The 12,601-nt window shown below is 41.8% G+C and overlaps 1 long non-coding RNA gene across 7 annotated transcripts in view; it reads right to left on the bottom strand.

The window, feature by feature from the left end:
• The window catches only part of LOC127678969 (uncharacterized), a 345,799-nt gene that overhangs the window by 152,992 nt on the left and 180,206 nt on the right, over window positions 1-12,601 (bottom strand). For 6 of the 7 annotated variants that reach the window (XR_007976658.1, XR_007976661.1, XR_007976656.1 and 3 more), the window contains 2 exons: window positions 12,475-12,576; window positions 11,600-11,760 (listed from right to left, as the gene is read on the bottom strand). This is a non-coding gene — a long non-coding RNA (uncharacterized LOC127678969). The remainder of the gene's footprint in view (window positions 1-11,599; window positions 11,761-12,474; window positions 12,577-12,601) is intronic. The other variant, XR_007976657.1, reaches the window with a different exon arrangement.

Here is a 12,601-nt window from a genome sequence, read left to right as displayed (position 1 = left end):
TGAGCTCTGCTTTGAACTAAAAATGAAAACATGAGCTCATCACTCAGCAATCTAGAATTGTAACTTATTTTTGCCTGAAAAACTTCAAAAGTATATTCTTGATGATGTACAGAGATGGAACCAATATTGCTTTTTAATTTGATTTTGCTTTTAAGATATAATGTATGTGTGCATGATTGCATGTGTGTACTAGTGTGTGTATGTATGCATGTGTGTGTGCATGTGTGTATGAGTGAGTATCTGTGCTATGCACATGTGTACACATGTGGAGCATGTGAGGTGTATGTTTGCTCATGGGTACACTTGGCCCTGCGTGGGCATATGAAGGCCAGAGTTCAGCATCTGCTATATTTTTCTATCACTCTCCAAATTATATTTTGAGAAGCGGTCTCACACTAAACCTGATGCTTCCCTGTTTGGCTAAGCTAGAAGCCCCTGGGATCCTCTTGTCTCCGATTCACCAGTACTGGGGTAATAAACACCTTCACATCTAGCTTTCCATGGGTGGTGGGAATTTGAATTCAGGTCCTCATAGGCCAGCAAGCACTTTACCCACTGAGCCGGATCCCTAGCCCTTAAAACAGTATCAAGAAAACTTGACAGGATTTAGGCAATCCATTCCAAGCACAGTGTCATCCCTTTAACACATCATGCCCTCCACTCTTTATCCTCGTATGTTCATGCATTTATCCTGCTTGTTAAGCACTTCAGTTGTGTCAGCCCATGTTTGGGCACACGTCAGCAAACACATTCATCCCAGGCCAGGTGGTATTAGGTTTTGAGGGACCCATGGTGTCTGACTATTCAGTCCCAGCATGCAAAGCTGCTGGACATAACACAGGAGCAAAGGGGTTGGCAATGTTCTAATAAAACTTTATTCATAAGAACTGTGGGTCAGATTTAGTCCAGTGCTTCCACAGACTATGAGACTACACACACACACACACACACACACACACACACACACACACACACGTATCCCAGTAGATATTTCAATTGGAGGGAGTGGATAATTTATAAGAGAGAGAGGGGGGGAGGGAGAGAGAGAGAGAAGCATATGAAATTAAACAAATTTCTTCTATTAAATAAATTCAGTTAAAATTCAGGATGGTGCTTTACTCGGGTACTTGGTGAGTGTTTTCTCTGTACCTATTCAGCAATCATTGTTTCCTGCCTCCTAACAGGCTGTCTAAATGCTATCCCAAATCTCACTTAGTAACTGATACATTTACTTAAACCTAACATATGGGAATATAAGTGAGAGAGCAAGGGTATCAGCATATTCATCTTATCATCCAGTCATTCTCCATTCTGTCTGCTTTGGGCAGAGAAACCCAGAAATTCTGATTAAAACAAAAAAGAAAAGAGAAAGAAAGAATGGGATGTGTGCAGGCAGTGCTGACTGGTGACTGGGGAGTTAATATTAGTTTCTGCTGTTTTCCTGCAGCTTCAGGGGATCCTGAAAACCAGATCCCAAAGGCTGGAAGTTCAGACAAACAAAAGAAAAACAAATATACCTGACCTCCTGCTTCCCAGTTAGAGTTTAGATCTGCTACTACGCACTAGTTCCTGTCATTCACTCAGCGGGGAATGATATCTCTTACAAGAGTACTGTTCTCCAAACTCAGCAAGCATTCATTAGACGCCAACTGGATGTAGAGTACAGTGAGCAGGCTCCTGTCAGGAAAGGGCCTGTGATACTATGGCCAATTCCCTCTGGCCAGGAGATAGAGACTGAGGGGAGGGACGGAGCTGATGGCGGTAGATGACATAATGGGTAGGACAAAGTTTCCTTCCTCTGTTTGACATTTGGTACAAACTCTATCCCAGGAAGCATAAGCGCCCGAGAGCTGCCGGGTCCATCCCTCGTGCTTGCTCTTCTTTTTGGGGAGAGGCTTTACTAGAAAGATACCAGGGCAACAGGATTCTCCAAGTAATGATAATGGCAAACAGAGATATGCATCAGTGTCTATGCATCAGTCACAAATGTTACCATTTACCCAACCTTCATATCTAATCTATTAGGTAATAATTAGGTAATTATCACCCCCATTTTATACATGGGAAAACTGAGTCACTGCAATACAGAGAGACTTGTCCTGCCAAGTCTTCTCACATACTTAATGCTCTCCGTGTCACTGCTCCATAACTTCCAAAAGGAATGAGAATATTCTACTAAATTCTTCCATAGAAGAACACATCCAACTCATAGCCAGGGCCCAGGCCCCACTCAAAGCTTCATTGTCTCTGACAAAAGCATTGGAAAAATTGACATTTGTAGATAGCCAGGGTTGCTGTGCTATGTGTACCAATCATTGAATTTGGCAGATGTGAGCACAAAGCTAAGCTATGTCAATACATTCAACCACTTTGATAAGAGAAGTAGAAATTTTCATCTCTATTGCTTAGGATCTAGTATCTAGTTTCTCAAATTGTGGTACCCAATATTGAGGAACAAGGAAGTAATTAATTCTCATTCTATGACCCTAACATAATAGAAGTATGTGTAATAGCAATAATAAAAAGTAGCTAAAATAATTGTGACCTAGCAGGCATTGTCTAGGGTCAATCACATGCACTGTTATTACCCCATTAGGGGAGGCACTGCATGTTACAGAAGGTAAAGGAGGAATTAAATTTGAGGTTGTCAAGTGGGCTTTTGCTATATAAAAGGGCAATGACTATTTTATTGGCTACACAATGCCTTAATAGGCAAGTCTAAGATTTGATTGCAATAGCCTTTGATGTTAACAGCAAATAATTTTGCCTTTCATGGAGCCCCTCACAATAGATGGCAATTAGTATTGTCTGAGAGCATTCAAAGGTAGAAATAGCTCAGAGGTGCTGACTGCAAACTAGCAATGTGAGATTAGGTTAGGCCATTGCACTTGAAGACCACTTTGATCTGGTCAGCTCTTCAGCATGTGGACATGCCCGATAGCAAGTCATTAATGCCTGTCACTTGCACTGTGACACAGCCTCTCCCCTCCATATTATCAGCCCCATATATTGTAGTCTATTCATAAGCTGCTTTCACAATACAAATTGTGGAACCTTGTTAGAAAGTCATGGCTGTCCTAGATAGGACATCCACTGTCAGCCTTTGTTTTAGAGTGAGAGGCACATCTGCAGTGCACTGAGCCCTACTTTCTTTGTATCCCTAGGTCTCTGGCTTGGCTTCCATTTCTGAAGCATGGTTTCTTACTTGGCCTTGTGTTCCTTTGTGATGTGGATTACATTCTCTTCTGAGCACTCCTCTCCTATGCTGGGTGTCCCATCATAAACATACTGATTCTTCAGACTATAGCCTGAATGCTACACCTCCTCTGCCTGCTTTGAACAACAGTTCCCTTGCTAGAATTCCACACTCCATTCTCTTCCTGCATCTTTTTTTTCCTAGCTACTAATTCTTCTGTCTGACGTCAAGAGAGACATCATGCCTAGAATGTGTCTGTGGACATCGAATCTTGGCGATGCTGTGGGCCTCTGTAGTTTTGCCAGACAGTGACCTTCTGTTTCTGACTCCAGGCCTCCATGCACAGCACGGAGGTGTGGTCAGTACTAATACCATTGCTGAATACATTTCAATGGTATTGATTGAGGCCTAGTGGATATGGTTGCATGGGCTGTGCTCTCTCCATCTCCAGGGCTACTGGAGCACCTAGACAGTACTATTATTAACAGTGTTGATTAGAAACATAAAGCATAATGACTCTTCATTGGATAAATAAACTATTGGTCATTAACACAGAGTTATCTGCTCTAGTCAGCCATATTTAACAGACAGTATTTCCTAAAAACTGAAAAATTCCATATGGATATAAATGCCTTCGTATATCAGAGCCCCAATTATTTTGATATTACAAGTATTCCAAAGGAAAACCTATTTCCCTCTTCATTTCAATTCCCAGTTCTTTTCACAGTCTTGAACTTCAACCTCTAGGTGACAATGATGACATCCCATTTTGACTTTTTAACTGTACAGAGACCTCACTTTTGATTTGCAGGGGGAAGGAGCTAAAAGCTGCGTTGGAAGCCAGAATGCACTTTCAATATTGCATTTTCTCCAGTGGGACCTCTTGAATGACAGCTGAAGTATTAGAGTATGATAGTGAATTAAATGCAATAATCAGGGGAGGAAAAATGTGACATCCAGAGGAAAGGTCTAGATTGTGGTGCTAAGAGCTGGATTAGCAGCTTCAGATAACTACATGTCCATTTGGCTACGGTGGCATTCTCTAAGTCTTCCCACACGGGACCTCTGTTTCTGACCCGAGACTTCAGTGCATCAGAAACTGATCCATGCTTGTTAGCAATGCCATTTATTAAAAGGGGAAATGACTCAAGAATAAAACAAGGGCTTAAAAATAAAATGATACAGCTCAGAGGTGAAGAATTTGCCTACCATTCATGAGAGTACGGTTTTGATTACCAGCAGGGCAAAACCCAATCCTGCCTCCTACTCTCAGCCTTGTTTTTATTTACCTGGGCAGGAACAGGATTGTTTTGAGTCTCTTGTATCACATACTAGCTTTGAACTCACAATGTAGCTGAAGATGATGGTGAACTTCTGATCATACAAACTCTGCTTCCTGGGTGCTGAGGCTATAAGTACAAACATCATGCCTGCTTTCTGCACTGATAGAGGAGGACACCTGATTGTTCTCAAACCTTTGGACATGTGTGTGTGTGTGTGTGTGTGTGTGTGTGAGCGCGTGCACACATATACATGACTACACATGTAACACACTATTGGTGACACTAATGTAAAGGCATTTAAAACAATATTTTAGCAATAGTGTATGGGGAGAATCTCTTGTATACTGTATGGTTGCATCACCTGTCAATAACAAAACCTATGGCCTATAGGAAAGGGTAGAATAGAAGGTGGGACATCTGGCAGGCATGAAGGATTCCAGAGTAAGACACCAGAATGTAGAGGAGGTCTGAAGAATGAGAACTGAACAGAAGTAACCAGCCACGTGGCAGAATATATGAGCTAGTCAGAGAACAGCCAAAACTTGTAGCCAAAATATTTGTAAATATAATCTGGGTTTCAGAGTCCTTATTACAGGAGCCTAGAGATAGGAGGGGGAACCCTCTACTAAATTAGTGCCCTATTAGTAGGGATCAGCAAACTAGAGGTACAAAAAGAAAAGGAGGCCACTACTGGGAGAACCAAGTTAGCTCTCCATGTGCATTCACTGTTGGCAGCTGCTGTCGTGGTACCATGAAAGAATGAACCAGAACAAACTAGTTATAACAGACTTCACACAGCCTACAAAGTCTAATGTGCAGTTTGTCTCATTACAAAAGAAGTTTGCTCAGTCCATTCTATAATGACAACAGGCCATTCTGAGAGCATGTTCAGTGGGGTGAGCACACTCAGGAGGCAAGCAACGCTTTCTGTGTCGGTAGCAAGGAAGGTCCTCATCTCTGGATGTTGAAGACAGATGCATACCTTGTATTTCACTGTTTGCTCTGTAGTTTCTATAAGAAACATGCATTGCTTTTATATTAAAACATGAATAATGACTGGGAAATTTTTAAATCACTCTTTTGAAATTTTACCATGTTTCTTGAGTATTTTCTTCATCACCATTAAGGATTTTGTGATGAGCTGGCTATGTAGAAAGCTGCTCAGAGTGGGAGGGGTGAGTACTAAAGAATTTGTTTCCTAACACTCTCCCGCCCCCACCCTGAGTCAAAGGAAAATATGTAAACAATGTAGTGTAGATAGAGAAGCCTCGATAGCTCTGTGAGTGAGTGGCCAACTGGCCGTGAGAAGGTTTTTTTGTGGTATTCCTGTGTCTCATCTCTTTCTGTTTTCTCCCCAAACAACAGGAATCCTGGGATGTTTTCGCAACAGCTTGCTGTATATGGTTATACAATCTATGCTGAGGAATAAATGGTTTTATTTAGCCTGTGGGTGCCAGTGCTTTCTACATTCCCCAGTGAATGTAGAATACCAGCCCATTCTGCCTAGAAAAATGACATAGCCATCACTATAATAATATAACTAACAATTGTGGAACAATCCTCCCAAGAAACACCAAGTTCACAATCAGTATGTTCTATCTGCTTAATGAATTTTCGAGAATGAACCTGCTTGCCCAATCTTACCTGAGGCAGTAATGTGCTAGGAAAGGTGGGCAGGCGGCCAAAGAATGCCCCCAACACACATACACAGAGAAGTACACACACATATACACATGCACACATACACATGCATCAAGGAGGCATGGTTCAATCAGATGTCAAGTCCTGCACACATAAACACACACACACACACACACACACACATATATATACATATATGCACACATATACACATATCACATGGTCACACACACCACACACACACACACACTCACACACACATAGTCATCAAGGAGGAATAGCTCAGCCAGATGTCAAGTCTCTCTTTCTCTGTCTCTCTCTGTCTCTGTCTCTCTGTCTCTCTGTCTCTCTGTCTCTCTCTCTCTCTCTTTCTCTCTCTCTCACACACACACACAAACACACACACACACATACACACGAGTCATCAAGGAGGCAAGGCTCAGCCTTATGAAAGTGCAGAGTCTACCCTAAGCTCTGGTCTCTAGGATATTTACAGGACTATGTCCCGAGCACGCATCTCACTAAGAACACATACTTACTGTGTTAACAATACCTGCAGAATCACCAAAACACTATGTTCTTCACTCAAGTCTGTGACTTTTTTCCTCATCAAATCACTGACACTAATATCCAGAGTGTATAGAAAATACACGCAGATTAGTTTTAGGTGATGCCAAGGGACTTACTTTAAAAGAACAATTTCAAGTAAAATAGGCTATCCATCCAAATTGATATTTTTTTGTCCAAGTAAATGCTAAGTTTCACCCAGCAGTCAGATTGCTGATGTTCACATAAAAAAAACACGGCCACTGATGGAATGGTCTATTTTGTTCTGCCCTGGGATTTTTGGAGAAGTGTGTTCTCACTAACTGAAACCTTTGGGAGGTTTTCTTGCTGTTCAGTTAAAGCAAGTATTATTAGATTTCTGACCATGGGTGTGCTGAGATGTTGGAAGATGTCTGTACTGATAATTGATCATTTCATAGTACTACACCAAAACAGAATTATCTTTAGCATTTTGAAATTTTTATCACTTAGTCATGTCAAACAAACACCTAGTTTTTAGCAAATACTTCTATTTCATAGGTAGAACTGAAAAATTATGACTATCTACAAATATAGTAAAAGATAAAAATTAACGTGGGTTTTGGAACCAAAATATAAATGCTGGGAATCTTACTCATGCTAGTGTGACACTTCTTAAGAAATGCTGTTAAGGATCTGGACAAAGGGGATGCTTATGTACTGTTGGTGGAAATGTAGGTTACTATAGCCAATGTGCAAAATGTTACAGAGGTCTCTCAAACAACTAAGGTCAAAATAACCATACGCTCAGCATACACCCAAAGAAAATGTGCTCAGCATACCGCTGACATATCTGCACTTGAAATAGCCACAATAATTAAGACATGTCTACCAGGGGCTCTACTGATAGATGAATAAAGAGAATCTCCCTGCCACTCCCCCACACTCATGTACATGCACACCACAACGAGGTAATAGTCATAGATAAGAATGAATTTTTGTCATCTGTGTCAAAATGGATATCATTGGAAGAGACTTTCTTCAATGAACTATCCAGGCACAGAAAGATAAATACGGCATGTTATCAACTATCATGGAGGTTTAAAACAATTGACTTCATAAGACAGAGTAGACTGCAGGTCATGAAGGACAGTGGGAGTGTGCTCACAAAGAGGCTATGTAATAGGCTTCAATACACAGAAATATATCAATATTCAATAAACAGGAGGATTTTTCCCCCTGTGGTTCATGCTGAAATGGCCTAATTGTTGCCTACAATATTCATGATAATACTTCAAAATAACGAAAATACTTTGATGCTTCCCAGAGCATAGAATGGTAAATGAAATGGAAATGCTAAATACCCCAATTTGATCATCACTCATTATATGTTATGTCTTAACTTGCTATGCTGCACTCCATAAATATGGACAAATACCTGTCAATTTAAAACACGTTAAGCTTACAGTTTACACTCAAATCTTGAAAACTTCTACTTGAAACACACTAGGAGAAAAATAAAAATAGAACATATATTTAAACCTTTACAACTTCCTTGATTAAGCATTAATGAGATTAGATATCTTACTCTTTTCTTCATTTTATAAAAATAAAACTTGAAATTCAGAGGATCAAGAAACATGCCAAGAATTCTGGTTGTGTACGCAATCCCTGAGCTGAGGAAGCAAAGATAGATGGGATGGAGATCACTGGTCAGTCAGCCTAGCCTGCCTGCTGTGTTCCATGCCAGTGAGAGGCTGTCCTTAAAATTAAATAAATAAATAAATAAATAAATAAATAAATAAATAAAAGTAGATAGCACATCACACACCGTTCCTTGGCCTCTACATGCATACATGCTTAAGCACCTAAACATGCATATCCACATACAACAAATGTAAATCTACCATGGCCATACAACCACAAAGAGGCACTATGAAACACAACTTCTGGTATAGAGAGATAGCTCAGCCGTGAAGAGCGCTGACTGCTCTTCCAGAGGTTCTGAGTTCAATTCCCAGCAACCACCATCTGTAATGTCCTATGCCCTCTTCTGATGTGTCTGAGGAGAGCCACGGTGTACTCAAATAAAATAAATAAATAAATAAAAAGCAAACAAACAGCACCAGAACTTCCAGACTGAAGGGCTGGATTCTTAGTTTGGGTCCTATTGACATAGAGTCTGGGGTCTTAGGAGGTGATGAGTTCCTTCAAGATCACTCAACAGCCACTTGATGGCAGGAACAGTTTTTCTTCCTCCCCAAGCTGTAACAATCAAATGTCTCCAGACAACTAATTCCTTCAGGGGTCAGAGGTCCCTGGTTTAGAGCCCCTGCTCTGAGTCCCTATCTTTAACACTATGTTTTTTTGCCTTTTCAAGATAGGTCATGGTCCCCACTGTTCAGTGTCCCCAAGTAAGCTCTTCTCTACTTGTGCAGATCTGGACCACAGCAAGTTCAGTTCTCTCTCATTTACCTTGAAAGGAAATGCCAGGCACCCCCAGTCTGAGGTGACTTGGGGTATGGATTCAAAGCTAAATTAATAAAAAATAATGAATTGCCCTTCTCTCATTATCAAAATCTGTACTAGAACTGGATCCATGTGCTCAAGGCGGGGACATCTAAAGGGAAGGGGGTGGGAAGACGTCAAATTCAGAATACTGGCCATTGCTCTTAGAGCTAATTTGATGAAGAAATAGAATAAGAATTGCAAAGTCATCAAAAATGATGGGTTTTCCTTTATGACCCTTGGCACCAGAACAGAGAGTCTATTTTTGTGGGTTTTTGAATTTCCAGAATAAAGGAAATAAGAATGTTTAGGTAATGTTTGGATGGTTTGGAGACTGTTCTTCCATTAGTGATAGGTCAATTAATATCAGAACAGTTCAAAGAAGCAATTATTTTAATTTATAAATCACTTGAGAGGTAGGAAGCTGCCATCCATTAATGTGGTTTTTACAAATCAGAGCGCCCATAGTTATGTGTGTTCGTGTGTGCACGTTTCTCTCCATGTCAGCCTATCTGGCTCGAGTTTCCAGACCAGATTACATACCTTCGTGATGATGTATTTGTCTCTAGGACCATGCCAAAAGCATAAAGCACTGAATCTTGCAGTTTGAGCCCTGGCTGAGACTTCCTTCCTCTTTGAGACTTTGCTCTGCTGAGAGGAACCACCATAGCTGATGTGGCCTCTAAAACTCAGCTTCTCACTTTACACTGCAAAGGGCAGGGTCTCTGAGTGGAGACTCCTCAGCAGGTTACCCTACTGCTGCTTCTTGGTGATTGTGGGACAAAGCCAGACAGAGTGGATGACAGTAGAATGAACACAGGGACAGTTAGCTGGGGAGTTGCCTCCAAATATCTTTGAAAGTCATGCAAAGTAAGCTTTCCTTTTTAAAAAAAAAAATCCTTTTATGGATATTTAAATTCACTAATGACTGGAACTGGAGAACTGGGTAGCTCAATAGCTAAGAGCACTTGCTGCCCTTGCTGAAGACTCGGGTTCAGTTCCCAGCACCCACATCAGAACAACCACCAGGAACTCCAGTTCCAGGGACCCAAAACTTCCTTCAGGCTTCTGGGGCGCACACATACATGTTAAAATCAACACTCTGGAGTGACAACAAAGCCCTGCACCCGGGAGTAGAACTATGAAAGGACTCCAGGCAAATGCAAACTTCATGGGGAAGCAAACTAAGAAGCTGGGCATTGTGGGAACCCTGCTGGCTGTTGGAGGCCCCACACCTCTTCTGGAAGTTTGTTGTAGGAAAGCATTACCACTTCAAAGCTGAAGTAAATATATGCTAGTGACATGGAGAACAGGGGGAGGGAGGAAAGGGAGGCATCACAAGGAGCAGGTGCCAAGGCCCAGAAACAAGAATTTCTGACAATCCCAGAAAGCAGAGTTCAAGAGAAGGAAGTTTAAGAAAAAGGAGGGAGAAGGAGGTAGCTAGCAGTGTGAGTAGGTACAAAGACATTAAATGTTTCCTAAATTGTGATGGGGTTGCGCTGAGGACTTTAGTGTATGTTCTTAGGTTATGGTATATTGGCACCTCCTTTGTGCTGAGGAATACTAGAGCAAGATTAGTGAAAAGCAATGGGAACCAAAGAAAGCTGCTGGGAAAGAGTTGGAGGAGTGTGTGGGGGTTCAGGTGGTGGGGGATGGGACCACGCCCATGCCAGCCAGTGTGAGACCAGAAAGGGGATCCTTTAATAATTAATGGAAATTTCAGAATTTAGTTGCAACTCAATCCAGCTAATAATAAATCCCCATGTAGTCTTTCTCCCCTTATTAACTTAGGATATAATTCTGTTGTCAGAGACGAAAATGGTGGACATACACACACACACATACACACACAGGACTGCAGGGGAAAAAGACGGGGAGCTTGTATTGACTGGCCTCACTAATAAGAATGTTCAGGCCTTTGCTGAATTTGTTGAGTCCCTACTCCATGCCTGGCACTGTTCTAGAGCTGACCATTGACTATCTTATTTTCTGAGAGCACGCCTTTTAGCGATGGGGCTGGTCCCAGGAGAGCCAAACAGTTGTTCACACATCAATCGGTTCTAAAGATGAGAAACCACAAGGTTACATAGCAGATCATTCTTTACAGAGAGGAAGTTTCTCTAGATGTGACACTTTAGCTATGACAGCAGCAATAAGGACCCCACCAAGGTAATTCCTACACATGACCAAGGCCTTGGGGCATGGGGTGATGGTGATGTTTTGGGGAGCTGAAGACCAGGGGAAGCACATTATGCAGATCTTTTGAACCACAGTGAGGCAGCTAGAGACCACGCTGGGGGGGTGACATGTGGATGTTAACGTCATTTCCTTAATGATTAGACATTGGCAGACCCATTCCAAAGGTTGAAATAAACCATTTGCTTTGAGCTCCGACATGTCTGTGTGATTGCAGAAAACTGTTTATTATGAGATTCCTACTTCCTACCTCCAGCTGATGAAGCCTTTACTGCAATACAGTTCAGTGGGGAAACAAAGTAGATGGCCTGAGTAAGGAGCCTTAAAAAGAGCAATGATTGCTCATACCCCAAGTCTAGGCTGCTGGGTGTGTCCGTGCTGCCAGGTACTGGTCCATAGTCCAAAGTCTTTCTGGAAAGAAAAGCAAAATGGTACCTCAGAATATACTCAACTTGCCACTTAGCCAGAAGAACACACCCAACACAAGCAGGACTTGTGTAAACTATGGGCCAGGTGCCTCATCAGTAATTAACTCAATTCTTTAATTGTTAAAAGTGTTTAGGAAACTGAAGTAACGAGCAGAGGATCAGCCTTGGGGTTGTCTATGCTCCAAGGACTGGTTCTGCCATTGCCAAATCTCCTGTGCCAGCTGGGAAGGAATGTAAGAATTTATGGGAAGGAGCTTGGGAGACAGTTTTGGTGTGTAAATCACTTGCCACACAGGTGTGTGGACCTCTGTTTATATCCCCAGATGCCACACCAAAGCTAAACACAGTAATAATACATGTGTGTGTGTAATCCATGTGCTCTCACAGGAAGCAGGGAGGTGGAAGTTTGAAGTATGGCCTACTGTATGCAACAGTGGGACCTGTCACAAATAAAGTCCAAGTGGAAGACCAAAACCCATTATTATCCCTTGACCTCCAGATCCCACACCCATATGCCCCCAACCCACAGGAATTTACAGACAGATAGTTGTGGGCATGAGACTGGGCTCTGTTTTTTTCTAAGGCCTTAGGGACAAAACATTGCAATGGCAGTTTCAAGTCTATAAATTTTCATTGTGCTCCGCTCAGATGATGGATGAAGGAAATGTGGGGACACTAGGTGGACAATGTCACTTACGTTTTTGTGGCTTCCCATCTCCATCTGCTTCTCAGTAGAATCCCAAGTTTCATAGCCTCCAAATAAAAAAACGGCTACTTCTTCCGCAGCTACCACCTTCCCCTGGAAGACAGAGAAGACTGCTGTT

This window comes from Apodemus sylvaticus, chromosome 2, assembly GCF_947179515.1.
Source record: "Apodemus sylvaticus chromosome 2, mApoSyl1.1, whole genome shotgun sequence".
In the NCBI taxonomy this organism is placed as follows: domain Eukaryota; kingdom Metazoa; phylum Chordata; class Mammalia; order Rodentia; family Muridae; genus Apodemus; species Apodemus sylvaticus.
Note: the sequence above shows the minus strand (reverse complement) of the source record. Positions and strands in the feature narration are given on the sequence as shown.